A 19,870-nucleotide genomic window follows, 5' to 3' on the forward strand; every position below is an offset into this window, starting at 1 on the left:
TGTCCATCTACAACTGAAAAAATATTAAAAAAAAAAGAGGAAGACAAAATGTGGATCAGTTAAGAGGAAATGGGCAAATCTCTCCCTTCCTTGAAGTGTTATAACTCACAGATTAACCTTCTTTCTGGTTGTTTCTGTGTACTGAGAGCCCACCAATAAACACTGGCACTGTTTGGTGATCCGACTAGGTCTAGAAATCCTTGTTGCATTTTGATAGGCTCAATTTCATGGATTTTCTCAAAATAATTTTCAGTTCAAGTCAGGTACTGTGGTGTATGTCTGTACTCTCAGTGACTTGGGAGGCTGAGACAGGAGGATCACAAGTTTTGAGGCCAGCCTGGACAACTTAGCAGAAACCCTGTCTCAAAATAAAAAAATATAAAGGGCTGGGAGGTAACTCAGTGGTAGAGCATCCCTAGGTTCAAATCCCAATATGAAAAATAATAATAAAAAAAGACCAAAACAAACAACCAAACAAGAAAAAAATATTCAGTTCAAATCCTAATACAAAATGAGATATTAATATCTGTCCTTTTCATATAATAAATTATTTTATGTTCTAGGAATTTTGCATTTGGGAAAGGATGTTTAAAATTAGAATGACTTTTCATGGCTATAAATACTTAAAACGACATCAACCACAAGACTGCGACATTGTCTGTTGGTTTTGATGTGTGGCGTTGGCCATGCAGTTAGCATGTTAGTATTTGCATAATTACACGATGTAAGAATATGTTTTAGGCTTGGAAGGATGTAGCAGATGCTGTCCGTGCCCTGCCTTCTTCTTTTAAGGCCTCATTGTGATTCACACTTCTAATGACTAGCATCTGGAAATGCGGGGGCATCAACCTGGCCCCCAGAAGCCCTCCACCAGTGGCTGATGGGAGCAGAAGTATGATTACGCTGGGTTCCCTCCCTTGGACGAAGTGATGGTGGGGCCTGTTTGTCCTCAGTGTCCTGCTGGAGTTAGGTTCAGTTAGGTTCAGGTCAATAGTTACCAATACAGTCTTTATCAACAGTCTTCCATTTCCTGCCCCCAGTCCCGGATTACAATCAAATTTTGATCTCAAATCAAGATTTGGTGGCTTTGGTGGCTCCCTAATCTAAAATAAATGTTTTACCTTCAGGCAACATTTTAATCTGTCATCCTAAGTAGATAAATTAATTTTTTGGCTTAATCTACTATCTATCATGCCCTTTATATATTTTTCACTATCTGGTAGCACGTATTGCTAATTGTCTACTAGATAATGTCTTTTTTATTTATCTTTTAAAGGGAAAGCTTTCATACATTTGAAACAAGATTGAAACAATTAAAATACAATGAAAGTATCAGAAGAATAAATACATAGGTTAAACCCAATCATATTGATTCCCAATCTTGATCGTGATGCTTACAGGCAGAGCCGAGCAGAATACGTAGGTACCAAATGCTAAATTTACTGACTGAACTTTTATGTTTATCATTGCTTTTCATAATATCTCCTATATTAGAGGATATCAGAGACTTATACAGAATTTGTAATTTTAGTGACACCAAGTAGTAAGTTGATAAAGTGATTCAAGCATAGTACCTGTTAAACAGTGTGCTCCTGGTAGATGGTGCTGTTGTTAGGGTCACTGATTGTCCAAACCAGTACACTTTAAAACATGAAGATTGGTGTGGCAATAATACATACAGGATCTGGGAGTGAGCTCAGAGGTAGGACCTGTGCTTAGTATGTGTGTGGCCCTGGGTTTAATCTCCAACAGTGCAAAAACCAAAAACAAAACAAAGAAAAAAATAGCTAGAGTTTATTTGTTTTAATATGATTTTTAAATTACATTTTGATGTACAAATTAGTTTTATTATATGGCTAGGCCTAAAAAAATAGTTCCATTTAAAAACTTTTGAAAATGAAATTTTTTTTCCTCAAAATAGAAATAAATATCAATTTTTTTCCTCAAAATAGAAATAAATATAAATATCCATGTACATTACAATAAAATTCAAACCCTCATATTGTCTTATCAGAACAATGAAAATCATACAGTAGAGTGATTATTTTTGTTGGTCACATGCTGAGTTTAGTCATATCTTGCTCAATTCATGCCCTTTTCATATAATAAAATTTTCTAACATGAACTGATTTTTAATTTATCATAATGCTTGGAATCTTTTTTGAAGTTGTACTCTGTGAATAAAATTTCACTATTCTGTATTATTTTTATACACCAAAAAATAAAAAAGGTTTTTCCCACCAGTAGATACATTCCAAAGAGCAATTATAGAATTTCCAATTTTAATCTTGGAGCCGGGTGCGGCTGTAATTCCAGCAGCTGGGGAGGCTGAGGCAGGAGGGTCTCGAGTTCAAAGCCAACCTCAGCAAAAGCAAGGTGCTAAGCAACTCAGTAAGATCCTGTCTCTAAATAAAGTACAAAATAGGGCCGGGGATGTGGCTCAGTGGTCAAATCAATCCCTGGTACCAAAAAAAAAGAAGAAAAAAAAATTAATCTTGGACGCGATTTGAATGTTTGTTATTCAGTCTTTCACTTCTTCCTTTACCGTGCCTGGGAAGTTTCAGTGCCTTCTTCTTTGCAAGTTTTGTTTTCCAAAACTACAATTCTCCAGAAAGCCTCAAAAGCAGAAGTGTTTTTTCAGGCTCTGTGAATTCTTTGATTAAAATCTCTAATTTACATTGATCATAATGCATCTCAAATCTAGAGGACTCATTAATAGAAATGTTAAGTATCATCAATAGACAGGCTGATGTGCTAAATAGTTCCAGTTGATGATGGGCAACAGAGAAGTTTCTGAAGACTGAAGTTTACTTATTTTTTTAAGTTCAACATCAACTTTATCACATAAATTTTATAGTAATATCATCTAGTATATTCAGAATTTTTAAATGTTAACAAGTACAGCTTTTAATGATTGCAGTTGGTACTCTATTTCAGTTTCCTTTAATTAAATTATGACTTGTTTATACTCTAATTCCAATTATACTTCTGCTTCATATCTTAATTTAAAAATTAGAAATCTAAGTTTATTTATTTATTTTTAAAAATATTTTTATTTTTGTTTATTTATTTTTTTATCTGGTGCTGAGGATCGAACCCAGGGTCTCACGCGTGAGGGGCAAGCACTCTACCACTGAGCTGCAACTCCAGCCCCCAGAAATCTAAATTTAGTGAGATGTTATTTTTTTTGTGTGTGGACACCATGTTCCACCAAGTTCCCCCCGACCCCTGCCCAGGTGCTAGGGGTTGAACCTAGGCTCTTTTGCATTCCAGGCAAGCACTGTACCACCGAGTTAGACTGCAGCCCTTAAATGTTGAACTCTTACAAGATTCAGAGTAATGTCAGATGTTTCATCTCAAATGAACCAATTATCCAAAAAAACATTGCTTTAATTTCACAAATTAGATTGAAAACATCAGATCACTATTGGAATTAATTGATCTTTCTAGAAGCCTTGATAGCACTGCTACAAAATTAGCAACAGCAAACTGTTTATAAAATTCTTCTGCTTTTAGTACCAACACATTGTTAATGTTTGCTTCAGTTTTTGGTACAGGAACACAAAAACTTGAAATAAAAAATTGGCAGTCAATTTAGAATACCATTCTGAATGTTATGTAAGCACCTTCTGCAGCTGCATGTGATAAATCATAAACTACAAGGACAGGGTTCTCAAAATAGTGACTAATTTTTGATGTGGATTATAATGCTTCTTCAGAAAATTTGTGTTCTTGGGTTTTTCACTTGGTAATTGATATTACTTTGTCCCCAGTGGCTGTAGGGGTGAGATGGGTGACAAATGATGTCATTTTGTGCAACTTTTTTTAAACTTTTATTTGTCTTTTCATTTTTTATGTGGTGCTGAGGATCGAACCCAGGGCCTCATATGTGCTAGGCGAGTGCTCTACACCACAACCCCAGCCCCTCATTTTGTGCAATTTAACATTCATCATTAACTTGCTTGAGTCAGAAATTTAGTATTTAATATATTTTTACTAAGTATGCATTTTCATTTTTTTAGTTCATTGCTGTTGAAAGGATTTATTGCAAAATACAAAAGCATCACCAAACAAGAACTTAACATTTGAAGATGCACATAATAGAGAAAAATGCCCAAATTATCATGGCACAGATGTTGTTAGCCAGCTTTCCTTTACTGTTACAAGTATCCAAGATAAATCAACTTATGAAGAGGAAAGGTTTATTTTGTTGACAGATTCAGAGGTTTCTATGGTTACTTGACCCTGTTGACTTTGCAGAATATCATGGTGGGAGTGCAAGGTGGAGGACATTACTCACCTCATGGAAGTCTGAAAGAGGGGATGGAGGAGCTGGGGTCCAACTATCCCCTCCAAGGGCATCTCCCCCTAACTTCCTTTGGCCAGGCCCCACTCCCTCAAGGTTTCACCACCTGCCGATTGTGCACAAGCTTGCAACCAAGCCTTTAACACAAGGGCCCTTGGGGGATGTTAAAAATCCAAAGTCAGCAGGCATCTAAACTGGTATCTCTCTTCTCTGCTATATATATCTCACATAACCCTAACCCATAATTGACCCATTTCCTACTGATCTCCCCTGCATTGGCAGTTTTGTCTCTTTGGGCCTGAGCATGGGTCGTGGCACACCTAGCTGGTAAATCCGAAGGATGCAGGGTGGCCGCTGTCAGAGAGTTCTCTCACCACCAGCAGAGTTTTCCTTAGACGTAGAATTGGAAGCCCTTATTTGAGGTTTGTTTTGCAAGCAAGTGCCCTTGAAATGGAGATGTGTTAGTTCTACTGTGTGTGGGAAGGAGTGGAGAAAGCAGAGATGGGTAATTGTTACTCATCTATGAGATTTTATCCTCATGTTGAAGTGAAACCTTTGCTTACCAGTCACATGTCTTAATACTAGAGAAGACCATGGTGGAGCCTGGAAATACTAAACCAATCCCAGCTTATTTTAGTGCTGCTATCAATGACAATTCCCCCATAAGGAGAAAAAGATCCAGGGAAATGTTAAAAACGGGATGAGAAGGAAGGACAACAGGTTTCCTAAAACTATTCAGGACAAAAAAAGACCCTAGTTACAAGGATAGTAATTATCTGAAAAGAAGTTATTGTGCAGGAACACTAGAGGGCGCTTTAGACTATAATTAATAATTCTGCTTTGATTTACATGAGCACACTGTAACGGAATGCTGTTACAAATTTCAATAGTGAATGTTATTTAAAAGCTTAGGTGAATCCACATCAAGTTGTTTTTATGTAGCATTCAAGCAAATTTCAAAACAAGTGTTCTGGTGTCCTTTCACTTTTGTCCCACCTTGCTGGAGGGGACGTTATATTTCTGCTTTACTTCAGATTTATTTTCAAAGTGACAGAAGGTTAGATAAAGGTGGGGTTGCAATCTGTTTTCGCTAATTGAGATTTGTGTGTGTGTGTGTGTGTGTGTGTGTTTAGCCAACTAAAGTAACTGTGGCATTATCCTTCTTTAGAGATTAGCCCAGGGATAATGTTTTAGGTACATGTAAGGCTCATTTTCTTCTAAGTATTTGTAGGCAAGGGCTGATTACTGAGGCAGGTATATTAGTCTTCAGGTAGCAGTATGACACTGGAAGAAAGCGTCCTTTGACAGGATGTCTGGTCTGGAGCTTGTGGTTCTGTCCCCACTTCTGTGACTTTTGGCAAATCATAATCTCGCTGGGATTATTTCTTAGTATTAAGTGATGGGTTTTAATTAAATGTCTCCTGTAATTCCGACTTTTATGCTTACTTTTGATTCATTTTCAATGTATATTAGCATTAGGTGTCACATTGAGAGATTTCCTTCAAACTCAAATTGGGAGGTCTGGTGCCACACTGTGAAAGCTTGATTCGGGAGGAAGTGGGGATGAAGGTGGTTCTGTCTGGGCCCCTGGTCAAGTTCTTTAAATGGCTCACTTTACATTAGAAACAGACAACTCTTTGTCAACTGCCAGAAAACATTTATATAAGCACCGCTACCAATCTTAGACTTGCTTTGAAGCAAAAATGATAGTGAGGAGTTTATATTTCAGTGATTAGATCCACATTAGATAAAGAGAAAGAAGTCAAAATTATTTGAGCTTTTAAATTAACTCTCATGAGTCTATCTTGATGCTACCAAAACATCCAGGACAAACGTTTGCCAAATAAGATACAGACCCTATGTGTCCTCATATCAGTGAGGTAAGATTTCAGTGATCTGGGGCTTCATTGAATATTGATTGAATATTCATTGAATATTACTCCTGAAGAGTGCTCTGATATTCTTGACTGAGTTCTACTTCTGAAACAAATATCTTGTTAAATGGTGTGGAAAAAGAAATGCGGGCAATATTTATGTCTGTTGGAAAGAAAACAATTTGGTCAGTGGAGTTGTGTGCCCCTTTATTATGTAGGCATCATAGAATGATTTCTTAGTATGTTTCTAAATTTGTTAACTTTTCCAGTAACCTCTTGCAGATCTCAGTGTGTGCCTCTGTGTGTAGGTGTCTGTGTGTCTTGTGCCTGCAGGTGTGTCTCCATGTGCTCATGGGTCCGTGTACCGTTACCCTTGGTAACTCTTAGGTGGTAACTCATTTTACATCTTGAAAGTTTCTCCACATTCTACAGGTTTCCCACCTGTGAAGGTGACGTCAGAATTAAGGAGACGAGAAGGGAGCTTCCATCTCTTGGTCATTTCTTCATGACTCATCATGTCAGAACCGAGCCTTGAGAGAAGCAGGAAAGGGCAGGCGAAGAGGGGAAGCCATGTAGGATGGACCAACAGAGCAGGTGATCCCGGAGGTCTCACTCCAGGGAACTGGCAGTGGGTGGAGAAGGAGAAGGCTGTGGGTCCCAGGAGTCAGTGCCAGGGGAGTCAGCCCATCTGTTCATCAGCCCTGTGTGGCGTGCCTGCTTCGTGCCAGGTGCTACAGTCAGTGAAATGCACGTGGAAGTTTCTTCCTTCAAGCATTTGAAGGATTGGTGGGTAAAATGGACGTGTAAACAAACCATTATAAAAGTAGATGCTAAGAGGATTGCCTCGAAAGCCCCAGGAGTTCCTGCAATGGGGCAGGCAAACAAGGGAATTTGTGGGCTCAAATAAATTGGCAAGTCAATGAGGTAGAGGCAGGTGGACTAGAGGTTCCAGTGATGCCAAAGTCCCCTCTCCCCCTTGGTCCCTCAGCCCTGTTCCCCATGTCTGCCTATAGTCTGGGATCCCACGTTCCTTTTTTCTGTTTTTAAGTATATTGAGCATTCTAATGAAAGAGAACTTGCTGGTGTGTGCCAGATGGCTGACCGATGGTCACTTTGGCCACTGTAATAGAAATGATGATAAAATTGTAGGAGGGAAAACTTCTTGCATCCCATCCCCCTGTGGTTGTTTTTTTTTTTTTTTTTTTTTTTTTTTTTTTTTTTTTAATTTTTTATTGTTGGCTGTTCAAAACATTACATAGTTCTTGATATATCATATTTCACAATTTGATTCAAGTGGGTTATGAGCTCCCATTTTTACCCCATATACAGATTGCAGAATCACATCAGTTGCACATCCATTGATTTACATATTGCCATACTAGTGTCTGTTGTATTCTGCTGCCTTTCCTATCCTCTACTATCCCCCCTCCCCTCCCCTCCCCTCCCCTCTTCTCTCTCTACCCCCTCTACTGACATTCGTTTGTCCCCCTTATATTATTTTTCCCCTTCCCCTCACTTCCTCTTGTATGTACTTTTGTATAACTCTGAGGGTCTCCTTCCATTTCCATGCATTTTCCCTTCTCTCTCCCTTTCCCTCCCACCTCTCATCCCTGTTTAATGTTAATCTTCTTCTCATGTTCTTCGACCCTACTCTGTTCTTAGTTACTCTCCTTATATCAAAGAAGACATTTGGCATTTGTTTTTTAGGGATTGGCTAGCTTCACTTAGCATAATCTGCTCTAATGCCATCCATTTCCCTGTAAATTCTATGATTTTGTCATTTTTTAATGCAGAGTAATACTCCATTGTGTATAAATGCCACATTTTTTTTATCCATTCATCCATTGAAGGGCATCTAGGTTGGTTCCACAGTCTAGCTATTGTGAATTGTGCTGCTATGAACATCGATGTAGCAGTGTCCCTGTAGCATGCTCTTTTTAGGTCTTTAGGGAATAGACCGAGAAGGGGAATAGCTGGGTCAAATGGTGGCTCCATTCCCAGCTTTCCAAGAAATCTCCATACTGCTTTCCAAATTGGCTGCACCAATTTGCAGTCCCACCAGCAATGTACAAGAGTACCCTTTTCCCCACATCCTCGCCAGCACTTGTTGTTGTTTGACTTCATAATGGCTGCCAATCTAACTGGAGTGAGATGGTATCTTAGGGTGGTTTTGATTTGCATTTCTCTGACTGCTAGAGATGGTGAGCATTTTTTCATGTACTTGTTGATTGATTGTATGTCCTCCTCTGAGAAGTGTCTGTTCAGGTCCTTGGCCCATTTGTTGATTGGGTTGTTTGTTGTCTTATTGTCTAATTTTTTGAGTTCTTTGTATACTCTGGATATTAGGGCTCTATCTGAAGTGTGAGGAGTAAAGATTTGTTCCCAGGATGTAGGCTCTCTATTTACCTCTCTTATTGTATCTTTTGCTGAGAAAAAACTTTTTAGTTTGAGTAAGTCCCATTTGTTGATTCTAGTTATCAACTTTTGTGCTATGGGTGTCCTATTGAGGAATTTGGAGCCCGACCCCACAGTATGTAGATCATAGCCAACTTTTTCTTCTATCAGTCGGCGTGTCTCTGATTTGATATCAAGCTCCTTGATCCATTTTGAATTAACTTTTGTGCATGGCGAGAGAAAGGGATTCAGTTTCATTTTGTTGCATATGGATTTCCAGTTTTCCCAGCACCATTTGTTGAAGATGCTATCCTTCCTCCATTGCATGCTTTTAGCCCCTTTATCAAATATAAGGTAGTTGTAGTTTTGTGGATTGGTTTCTGTGTCCTCTATTCTGTACCATTGGTCCACCCGCCTGTTTTGGTACCAGTACCATGCTGTTTTTGTTACTATTGCTCTGTAGTATAGTTTGAAGTCTGGTATCGCTATACCGCCTGATTCACAATTCCTGCTTAGCATTGTTTTTGCTATTCTGGGTCTTTTGTTTTTCCATATGAATTTCATGATTGCTTTCTCTATTTCTACAAGAAACGCCGTTGGGATTTTGATTGGCATTGCATTAAACCTATAGAGAACTTTTGGTAATATCGCCATTTTGATGATGTTAGTTCGGCCTATCCATGAACAGGGTATATTTTTCCATCTTCTAAGATCTTCTTCTATTTCTCTCTTTAGGGTTCTGTAGTTTTCATTGTATAAGTCTTTCACCTCTTTTGTTAGGTTGATTCCCAAGTATTTTATTTTTTTGAAGATATTGTGAATGGAGTGGTTGTCCTCATTTCCATTTCAGAGGCTTTGTCGCTGATATACAGGAATGCCTTTGATTTATGTGTGTTGATTTTATATCCTGCCACTTTGCTGAATTCATTTATTAGCTCTAATAGTTTCTTTGTAGACCCTTTTGGGTCTGCTAGGTATAGAATCATGTCATCTGCAAATAGTGATAATTTCAGTTCTTCTTTTCCTATTTTGATGCCTTTAATTTCTTTCGTCTGTCTAATTGCTCTGGCCAGTGTTTCGAGAACTATGTTGAACAGAAGTGGTGAGAGAGGGCATCCCTGTCTTGTTCCAGATTTTAGAGGGAATGCCTTCAATTTTTCTCCATTCAGAATGATGCTGGCCTGAGGCTTAGCATAGATTGCTTTTACAATATTGAGGTATGTTCCTGTTATCCCTAGTTTTTCTAGAGTTTTGAACATAAAGGGATGCTGTACTTTGTCGAATGCTTTTTCCGCATCTATCGAGATGATCATATGATTCTTATTTTTAAGTCTATTGATGTGGTGAATAACATTTATTGATTTCCGTATATTGAACCAGCCTTGCATCCCAGGGATGAATCCTACTTGATCATGGTGCACAATTTTTTTGATAAGTTTTTGTGTGTGTGTGTGTATGTTTCTGGGGACTGAACCCAGGGCCTTGTGCATGCAAGGCAAGCTCTCTACCAACTGAGCTATATCCCCAGCCCCATCCTGCTATTTTTCTTGGACAAAAGTTGCTTGTTTGGTTTGCTGCTTCCTTCCAAGCTTTACAGGTAGTGTGATTGATCAGGTAACATAAGGGCAATCCTTCCCCTCCTTGCCCCCCAAACCTATCCCCAGATCTCTTCTCTGTGCTGCCTAAAATACAGAGACTTGGAGATTGGTTTGAAGGGAGAATGGGGAGTTGAGGTAGGGAGAGGATGCTGTCAATTATTTGCACTTGATTGTGAATTAGAATAATCAGATCATCTTCCAGCTCCTGGCCCTGGGCCAACTGGACCTTGTAAGTAGGATTACGGAGCTGGAGTGCAGAGGGAAGGTGCAGTTCGATGCTCACACATAGCAGGCTTGTATAGACATCGCCTGAGCCTCAGGTGTCTGGGGAAACTGGGAGAGAAGAGGAACTGAGGAAAGCAGGAGAGAAGGGCAGGGGCTGGCTCTGCTCTTGCCAGTCTTGAGCAGGACCAGATGGGGCAGGCCCCTTCACCCAGCCCGCAACTGCCATTTAATGCACGTAAAGTCCCCAGCCCGCTGGAGTTTTGAAGGGGACGGGCAGAGCTAGATCCTGCAGTCTCCCTCCCTCCTCGCAGATTCTCTGGCAATGGAGAGGAGGGAGTTTCCAAGGCCTACTCTGGGTCAAGCCTTGCAAAACAGACTTTCTTTGTGTATACAGTTTGCCCTCTTTTCAGTTGGAAATTACTAGGGCCAGGACGCTGGAAGGCTGCTGGGCAGGCTGACGAAAGTGAATGCTCACGGGGGAGGGCCTCTCTCACCTGGATGCTGTTCTTTCCTGGCTTTCTAACAGCGGGTTGGCTGGAGGGGAGCTGTCAGCCTGGACGGAGAGAAGTGGGAGACAGGAAGGAGGTTTCTAGGTCTGTGGTGCTGACCTAATTCTGGATGATGTTTTCACTGAATGAGTTGATTATTTTTATACTTTTTTCTGGTAAGTGAATTGCCTTCACCACTTTCAACTTTTCCATGTCCCAACTTCCAGTTCCTCACCACATTGTACGTGCGCTTGAAAATTCACTCCTTCAGCTATTTTCATTCTTTTAGCCCAGAAGAAACAATTGCCTGCTTATTATTTCAACAGCAGCGTTGCTGCTGGCATAACAGACACCCTGCTCTTGCGCATGATTTGTGTGGGGAATAGGTTGATATTTGTTGTCAGGGATTCAGAGGGGCTGTGTTCTTGGTGTTGCATTTCAATGTTTAATGTACCAATGGAATCTTTTTACTTTAATCACCTTCGTTATTGGGTGATTAAATGTGAGTCACCAGACCTGGCTTTTCACCCACCCTGAAAACTAGTTCCCTGTTAAACCAGCAATTTACTTGTTTTCTAGTGTTACATTCACCATGTACTGTGGTTACTGACTTTGTTTTTTGTATTTCAATTTCAATGAAAAAAAATTGCTTTTAAAAAATATATTCTCTTTGTATTTTGAAACTGGGGTATTTGTGTGTCTTGTGGTTTTTGTGTGTCTTGGGGTATTTGTTCTAATTTAAAACCCATGATTTGTTCCTAAAAATTGTTCAACTGTGCCTGATATCTGCTGGTACAACATAATGAAAAGACTCTTTTGTGAAACTGGACTTTGTATCATCTCTCTGCTTTTCAGTAAACGTTGAGATTCTTTTCAAGCCTAAAAATTAAGTGGAATAGTTACTAGATTAAGCATGGCTTTTACAAACAAATGTTAAACAAGTGGGGCATGGTGGCACAACCCATAGTAACAGCTGTTGAGAGGCTGAGGCAGGAGGGTCACAAGGCCAGCCTCTGCAACTTAGCAAGACCCTGTCTGAAAATAAAAGTAAATGAATAAATAAAAGGGCCAGGATGTGAGTCAGTGCTTAATGGCTTCTGGGTTCAATCCCTGGAACCAAATAAATCAATAAATCAATAATAAATTTTAAAAAATACAAAGGGCTGGGAATGTAGCTTATTGGCAAAGCACTCCTGGGTTCAATCCCCAGTATCACAAAATAAAAATAAAATGTTAAATAAAAAATAAAATGTTAAATAGAAAATTAAAATGTTAAATAAACAAGACATCATTGCTTGAATATTATTTTTAAAAAATGAAGGACTGGGGATATAGTTCAGTTGGTAGAATGCTTGTCGTGCATGCATAAGGTCTTGGGTTCAATCCCCAGCACCAAAAAATAAAAAATAAAAAATAAGATGAGGACATTCCAAAAAGAGTTATTCCCATGGAAATATTAAGCCCTCCTATTATAGGTTCTTTCAGTATCATTGGTTTGTGTGTGTGTGTGTGTGTGTATGTATGTGTGTGTGAAAACTATGTTAAATGTAAATAAGTTCATTCAGTAATCTTTTTTTTTAAACATTTATTTTTTAGAAGTAGTTGGACACAATACCTTTATTTTATTTATTTATTTTTATGTGGTGCTGAGGATCAAACCCAGAGTCTACCCATGTGCTAGACGAGCGCTCTGCCGCTGAGCCACAACCCCAGCCTTCATTCAGTAATCTTTTAAGTAACAATTACTGCTCCCTCATTTCCTAGAATAAATATTTTGGCCTGCACATGATGGTGCACACCTGTAATCCCAGCTACTTGAGAGGCTGAGGAGGCAGGAGGATCACAAGTTCAAGGCCAGCATGTGCAATTTAGGAAGACTCTGTTTCAAAATAAAAAAATAAAAAGAGCTGGGGATGTGGTTCAGTGGGAGAGAATCCCTGTGTTTAAAGGAAAAAAAATTAAAACTAATGTCACCATTTTTGCACATTACATATGCAGGCATAGTTTTTTTTTTCTTTTTTTGCTTCCTTTTCCTGTTACTAAAGAGAAAAATAACTTTCATTGAGAAAGCAGGGAGAAACTATTTTTGGCATCTGTTCCTTTGCTGTTGTGACTGTGCTAAACAGTAGACTGTTCTAGTAACGCAGCAGTTTTGCAGCAGCCTCAACTAGTTTAAAGTCACATTAAAACAAGTTCCTTCTTCCTGTGCGTCCAAACCCATAATTTCGTTCTGAACTTTTAAAAGAATGCGTAGCCAGTTTTTTTTTTTTCCCCTCTAACTACAATTTGATATAATTTCCTTAAAAGACAAGAAAATTGCCACATTTGGAGATCCTAGTCCTGGCTGTTTAGGGGCTGTTTTTGATGATGGGGAAATTAGGTGGACCACCATTTTCTTTTGAGCAATGGGGAGAAACCAGGGGCTGGAGAAAGTGGGGATAGTCAATCAGCTCAGCAGAAAGAATTGGCAAGATTGGGATTTTTTCCCCATCTTTGACCTCAGCATTTCAGTGGGGCTTTGTTTTCACATGGGTCCCCTCAACCCCTGCTACCTCATTTCCTTCTTTTTTTTTTCATACAAGCATTTTTTTGAATGTGCTAATATTTGGATGCCCTCTGAGCTTTGGAAAGGCATTTTCTTTGGGTTCCGTCCATGGAGTGCATTTAGTTCTGCGGTACATTCATCAGAAAAATCTTAAGTGGGATGAAGCACAAAAAGTATTAAATTATCTTAAGTTTCTTCTTGAGTCATTTCAGCGGTAGTTTCTCTTCCTTTGGCTAAGTAGGAAATTGAGGTCTTTGGAAGCAGGGAATCCCCAAACCACAGAAGCTCTACTGGAAGTCCAAGTCCTGCAAACCAAACATCTTCCCACTTCCCCTGTATCTCACACATTTTCTTTATGATTTGGTAAATGCTGGAAGGAGGGGCTCTGGTTTAAGCAATGATGAGAAGGAACTTAGCTCAAATGCACAGCACAGCATGGACGTGACTCTGTAACCTGAAGATTTTTATTAAGTGGACAAGAGATTGGTGTAGATAGGTGACTTATAAAAGAGGAAATTTGCGGTGGTGATTAAGACTAGGACCTTTGGCATTAGCCAAACCGTGTTTGGAAACTGGCTGAACCATTTGTTGCTGGTTCAGCAGATCCATCAGCTCCCACAGGATAGAAACCAAACACCGATAACAGAAAGGGTTGGAAAGAATCAGTTGTTGCATTGATTAATATAGCAAGGCGGTTAGCCTATAGGCAGAGGAGCCAGGCAAAGTAGGCAGGCAAAACGACCACTCCATAGACAGTGACCAAGCTCAAATGTGAACACCATTTACAGTTGTGCGTCAGGAATTTGCATATTTATGTTACATAGCATTATTCTGTCGAAGTCTCTTTGTGCACTGCCATCTTGCCCAGGGTCAAAGATGTGTCTAAAAGTGTGTTAGGTCTCTCCTCTGGGTATGTTTTTCAACATGGAAAAAATGCATTTAGATGAAGGTCCCAGTTAGTCTCCGTCGAGGGGTTTTGTTCAGCCCTGCTTGCATTGATTTTGATGGTTTTGATCTTGGGGAGGCCTTTTTTACCCATCAGCCTGAGCAGAAAGCTTGTAGTGCTTTTCCGTCACCAGTTTAAATTCTAGCCCTCTTCTCCTGTCTCAAATTGATGAGCCAGGCCACCTTGATCTAAGAGTTTTTCATTGTAAAGATGATATATAATATTTAGTGTGTATTATAAGACTAGCACACCCATTGTGATGTCTAGGACAGTGATTCCTCAGTAAATGGGCCATTTTTTTATAAATGCATTTATTCATACATGTTTTGCTGTGTGTACAAAGAAAGAAATGAATATTATGAATTTCTTAGTGTCTGTCTCATTGAAACAAAAATGATGGATGTTGTTTTTGATATGAAATGTCCTCATAAATAAGGTAACTTGACATGATATTCACTGGTATTGATAATACCGTCTCCTGCCTGGTGAACTCCTATTTGTATTTTAAAACCCTTCTCTTTCTCATTTTGCCTGATCTTCCAGATGGTTGTTGGTCTTGACTTTCTTCTGTGTTTCTTTTGTATTCCTGGGCACTATTTAGCTCAGAGTGTCTGTAGTCTCCCGTTCTGGACTGTTTGCCTTTGATATAGGGATTATTTTATTTATAGTCCCTCTCCCTCCCCCTACTGTCCGGCACAGGACCTGGCATGGAGGTCACCACTAGGTGGATTGAAATGAATTAAATTTAGTTGAATCAAATACCTGCCTTGGAAATAGGACTGTGCAAAATATTTGGGGCTTGCAAGACCCATGACTCATTTTACAGATTTGTTTTTGATCCGAACGTCCAGCCTTGGTTTAGGAAAAGATTGCACGTCGCATTCAATGTCATTCGGGACTCTGTTGTTGCAGACAAACGGCGCTCTGTGTCATTCAGTGCCAGCAGATGTCAGGTTTCCCGTGGCTTCACAGCTGGATTTGCTATTTGTTCTCTGAGACATGAGTGGCTGTGTGGATCAGTCTTCTGGAATTAAGAAAAGATTGCCAGCTGACCACAGGGAGAAGGAGGTCAGGTAGAACCCCGGGAACTACCTATGCTCGGATCGCCTGGGTTTCCTGGCAGCGTTCAAATGGGTTTACTTCTTTGTCAATAAGAGGATCTCTTTATTTGTAACCCTATTAAAGAATTTTTGTGTTCTTTGATATCATTTTTAAGAAAATAGGAATAAATTATTCTACTTATGGCGTCAATCAAAAATAGCAGTGTTATCTTCAAATATTATTTAAAAACCCATGTGCCATTTTTATTTACAATTTAGTTTAATACAGTTGCCACATCTTTTACTTAAATTACAGTTGAAATGTAGGACTTTTTTGCAGGATGTTGCATTCTTGAGAGGGAAGTAAAATTTTAATGTGTCCTCTTATCTGTTGTAATTCTCTGCTTTCCTTTCTGTGAGTCTTTATTTCTTATTCCAGAATTGATTTCACATTCTTTTATTGCCCATGATCCACCAAAGGTGGGTTGGAAAAAAAATCATCCACATTATTTTAAAACCATAATAAAACTAACTAACAACGAATCTACTTTTTAATACCACCATGTGCTGCGTTTTCTAAACAAATGTCAGTGATAAAATTCTCTTTCCTGAAAAATCTCTTTGGTTGGCCTAAAGTCTTAACAATTGTTGTGGTTACTGTTGAGTTTTAATAAAACACGTAATCTGAAGATGGGCATTTTTTTTTTGACAAGGAAATATAATTTTAATTTAAAGTTCCGCATGGTTTTCCAGTCTTGTTACTCCCAAATTTCTGGGAAATATGTAAATCTTAAAGTTACCATAATTTCGCCCACTTATTTTAAAATTACTTTGTACACTGTTAATTAGCTTAAGCAATAAATAATTGAGCAAAGAGATATGAAATATCTTAAGAAACCACAATTTAGGGGATTCTCCAACATTATCTATTGATCGAATAAATGGGCATGTTTTTATTATTCTTTAATAAATATTTCTGTGTAGAAGTTGATTGTAAGAGCTCTACTTATTTACAAAATATGAAACAAAAGTATTTTATTTATTTATTTTGCAGTACTGGGGATTGAACCCTGTGACACTGTACCACTGGGCTACATCCCCTGTTCTTTTATTTTTATTTTTTTAAATTTTGAGACAGGATCTAACTGTCTTGAACTTGCAATCCTCCTGTCTCAGCCTCCTGAGTTGTTGGGTTTACAGGTCTGCACCATCTTGCTGGACTAAAAAGTTATTCTTAAATGTACAACAAGCTCCAAGGCAATACTTCATTGTAGATGTTACAGCTGGTCGGACTTCAGATGCTTAAACAGGAATGGAATCAGGGTCGTGGTCACCTCAAGCACAAGAACAGCTTACTTTATGTAGACGTTTTAAATTCCACCTGTGGCCAGGACCCTTCCCCTCGGCCTTTGCTGTTAGTTTCTTCCCCTCTGTGTGTTTCTGTCTGAAAGCCTTATCATCCTTGTCCGTCTCTTGGGCTTGCTCCCTAGACTGTTTAAAGGACTTCTCACTTTTTTTTTTTTTTAAGTTGTGAACATTTATTGTCTTACATGGTTTCTAAGGACTGGGAATCTGCAGGTGGCCTAGGTGTGTGGCTCTGATTTAGGGTCTTTTGTCTTTTGGCTATGAGGACGCAGGCTGGGGCAGCTCATTTGAAGGCTGTTGGCTGCAGTTTCCAGAGGCTTGTCTAGGTCTTCAGTTCCTCCTTGGCTGGGGAGGAGAGGCTGTGGTTCCTGGCCACTTGGGTATTTCCTAGGGGCTGTTCATCACGGCCCCTGGATTCCCCCAAAGTAAGTGATCCACGTGCCTTCATTTTAAGCATAAGTTTCTAATGGTCAAAATGGTTTGGGCAGCGCTGCACACGTCTGTAATTAAACCACAGACTTGAGATAAGCAATGACAGAGCATGCATTGGACAGGTGAAGAAACCACCTTCACTTACTGCAGTTATGTCACTCCTTGTGACCATCTGGAATTTTAAATTTGTGTGTAAAATGCAAGATGATATAAATTTCTATCCATACAGTTTCTATTAGTAAGTGCAAATTTTAGTTCACATGACATTTTATTGAATTTGAGTAGCATCTTTAAGATGAAAATTATTTTTTCTTTTAAAATGTTTGTTTTAAAACAAAAGAATGAATAAAATATTTATAATTACATTAGTATGATTTAATAGTTACCCAAACTATAAATTTTTCAATTTCATTCTTATTAAAATTTACTTATTCAGTTACTATAATGTTATTTATTAAATATAGATAGGCAAATTCATATTCATTATTCAAATAGGCCAATGCATATAACTTTTCCTCTCTTTATTCCAAAGGTATATTAATTAAAGGTATCAATCCATTACTTTTTCTCTTTTTATAAGTGGTGATTCTTCTTTTCTTGTTTAATATATATATTATTAAGTTTTTTTAAATATATTTTTAGTTTTAATATATATTTATTTAATTAAATAATATATGATTTATTAATGTATTAATTAATATATATTTAATAGATTTTTTTAGTGGACACAATACCTTTATTTTATCTTTATGTGGTGTTGAGGTTCAAACCCAGTGCCTCATGCATGCTAGTTGAGTGCTCTACCACTGAGCCAGAACTGCAGCCTTATTATCTCTTTTTTCTTGTGCTTGAGGCGACCACGACCCTGATTCCATTCCTGTTTAAGCATCTGAAGTCCGACCAGCTGTAACATCTACAATGAAGTATTGTCTTGAAGCTTGTTGTACATTTAAGAATAATTTTTTAGCCCAGCAAGATGGTGCAGACCTGTAAACCCAACAACTCAGGAGGCTGAGACAGGAGGATTGCATGATCAAGACAGTTAGATCCGGTCTCAAAATTAAAAAATAAAAAATAAAAAGACAGGGAATGTAGCCCAGTGGTACAGTGCCACAGGGTTCAATCCCCAGTACTACAAAATAAATAAATAAAATAAATAAAAATTCTGTCTAGGATTTTTTTTTACCATTATTGTAATCATTTGTTTCTTTTTACAGTTACAACTAAAATAATTTTGTCATATAGAGAAGGGTAATATTAAAAATTGATTTTTTTTCCAGGTCAAATTTGTTGGGTATGTCGCTGCTTCAGGGATATTTTTCCACATGAACTTGACCACCTCTGCTAACTTTCCTTGTGCTACTGTACTTAGTCTAGTAAGCATATCCTGCTTTTGTGTAACAAGTTCCTGGAAAGCCCATATATAATCAGAATCTTTGGAAAACAGAGCTTTAAAATATATTTTTTGAACTTGTATAGTTGGTCATTTTCTTTTTTGCGGGGATACCAGGGATTAAACTCAGGGGCACTCAACCACTCAGCCATATCCCAGCCCATAAATAAAATTTTTATTTTATGTAGAGACAGGGTCTCACTGAGTTGCTCAGAGCCTCGATTTTGCTGAGGCTGGCTTTGAACTCTCGATCCTCCTGCCTCAGCCTCCCAAGCCACTGGGATTACAGGTGTGCGCCATTGCACGGTCTCATTTTCTTTTCACCCTATTTACCTTCTACTCTTTTGCCCTGATTAAGAGAGCCATAACTCCATTTTGCACTGAAATGACTGTCCCAGACTCATGGGTCCTCTTTGGTCCTATATATACCCACCAGTGAATATAGCCTATAATATGCTGGCTCCACTTAATCCAAACACCTTGGCTGCTGGAATTATCATTCCCTGGCACTGGCGGGTCCAGGTCAGTTTTGGAAGATGCCAGGCTAACATTGCATCTGGCACTTGTTTCTGCTTCCCACTTTCCGCTTGCTTCTACCCACCTAGAATGAAACGAGCAAAACGTTCCCTGCCAGAGACGGTTCAGGAACCACCCAGCCTAACAGGGAAGACAGACTGCTCTACGTGGCCCAGGGACATGGTAGGTAGAAATCCCACCTAGGAGCAGGCACACGTATGTGAGCTACTCAGTCTAACTGTTAAAAAGCAACCAAGAATTTCTGAATGAACTTTAGCTGGGTTTTTAGGAGAAGCATCAAGCTCTTAAAGCACCTTCTTCTTCTTCTTTTTATTTTAAAATATTTTTTAGTTGTAGTGGACACAATACCTTTATTTTATTTATTTATTTTTACATGGTTCTGAGGATTGAACCCCGGGCCTCACACGTGCTAGACGAGTGCTCTACCGCTGAGCCACAATCCCAGCCCCTTGAAGCCCCTTCTTTTCCACTGGCTTGGAAATATTCCCACATTCCCTGGTGAATTTCCCCACAGGTATTTTCAGAAGAACTTGGATAGAACTTCTCTATAATTCCTTCTGTTAGTTCAGAATTAGAAAAAGACACCTGTGATGGATGGCTGTCTACGTGGGTTGCACTGTCCTATGCTGTTGCAGGCCAGCCTGATCCCCACACGGGCAACCTTTCAAGTTCTCTGTTTGTTTTGCACGGGCCAAACGCCCTAGTCCATTGACCTCTTCCCCATGTC

General features: G+C 38.9%; 1 protein-coding gene across 2 annotated transcripts in view; it reads left to right on the top strand.

The window, feature by feature from the left end:
* Rnf144b (ring finger protein 144B) overlaps nt 1-19,870 on the top strand; it is a 158,683-nt gene that overhangs the window by 22,880 nt on the left and 115,933 nt on the right. Inside the window, exon 1 of one of the 2 annotated variants that reach the window (XM_046453430.2) lies at nt 10,895-11,061. The exons of the other annotated variant lie outside the window; for it this stretch is intronic. The gene's annotated coding sequence lies outside the window, so the exon portion shown is untranslated. Of the gene's footprint in view, nt 1-10,894; nt 11,062-19,870 lie in introns of those variants that run through there. 2 annotated transcript variants of the gene reach the window in all.

The sequence above is a fragment of the Marmota monax genome, unplaced genomic scaffold (genome assembly GCF_021218885.2).
Source record: "Marmota monax isolate L192 unplaced genomic scaffold, Marmota_monax_Labrador192_F-V1.1 WCK01_AAM20220418_F8-fsc00029, whole genome shotgun sequence".
Lineage (NCBI taxonomy): Eukaryota > Metazoa > Chordata > Mammalia > Rodentia > Sciuridae > Marmota > Marmota monax.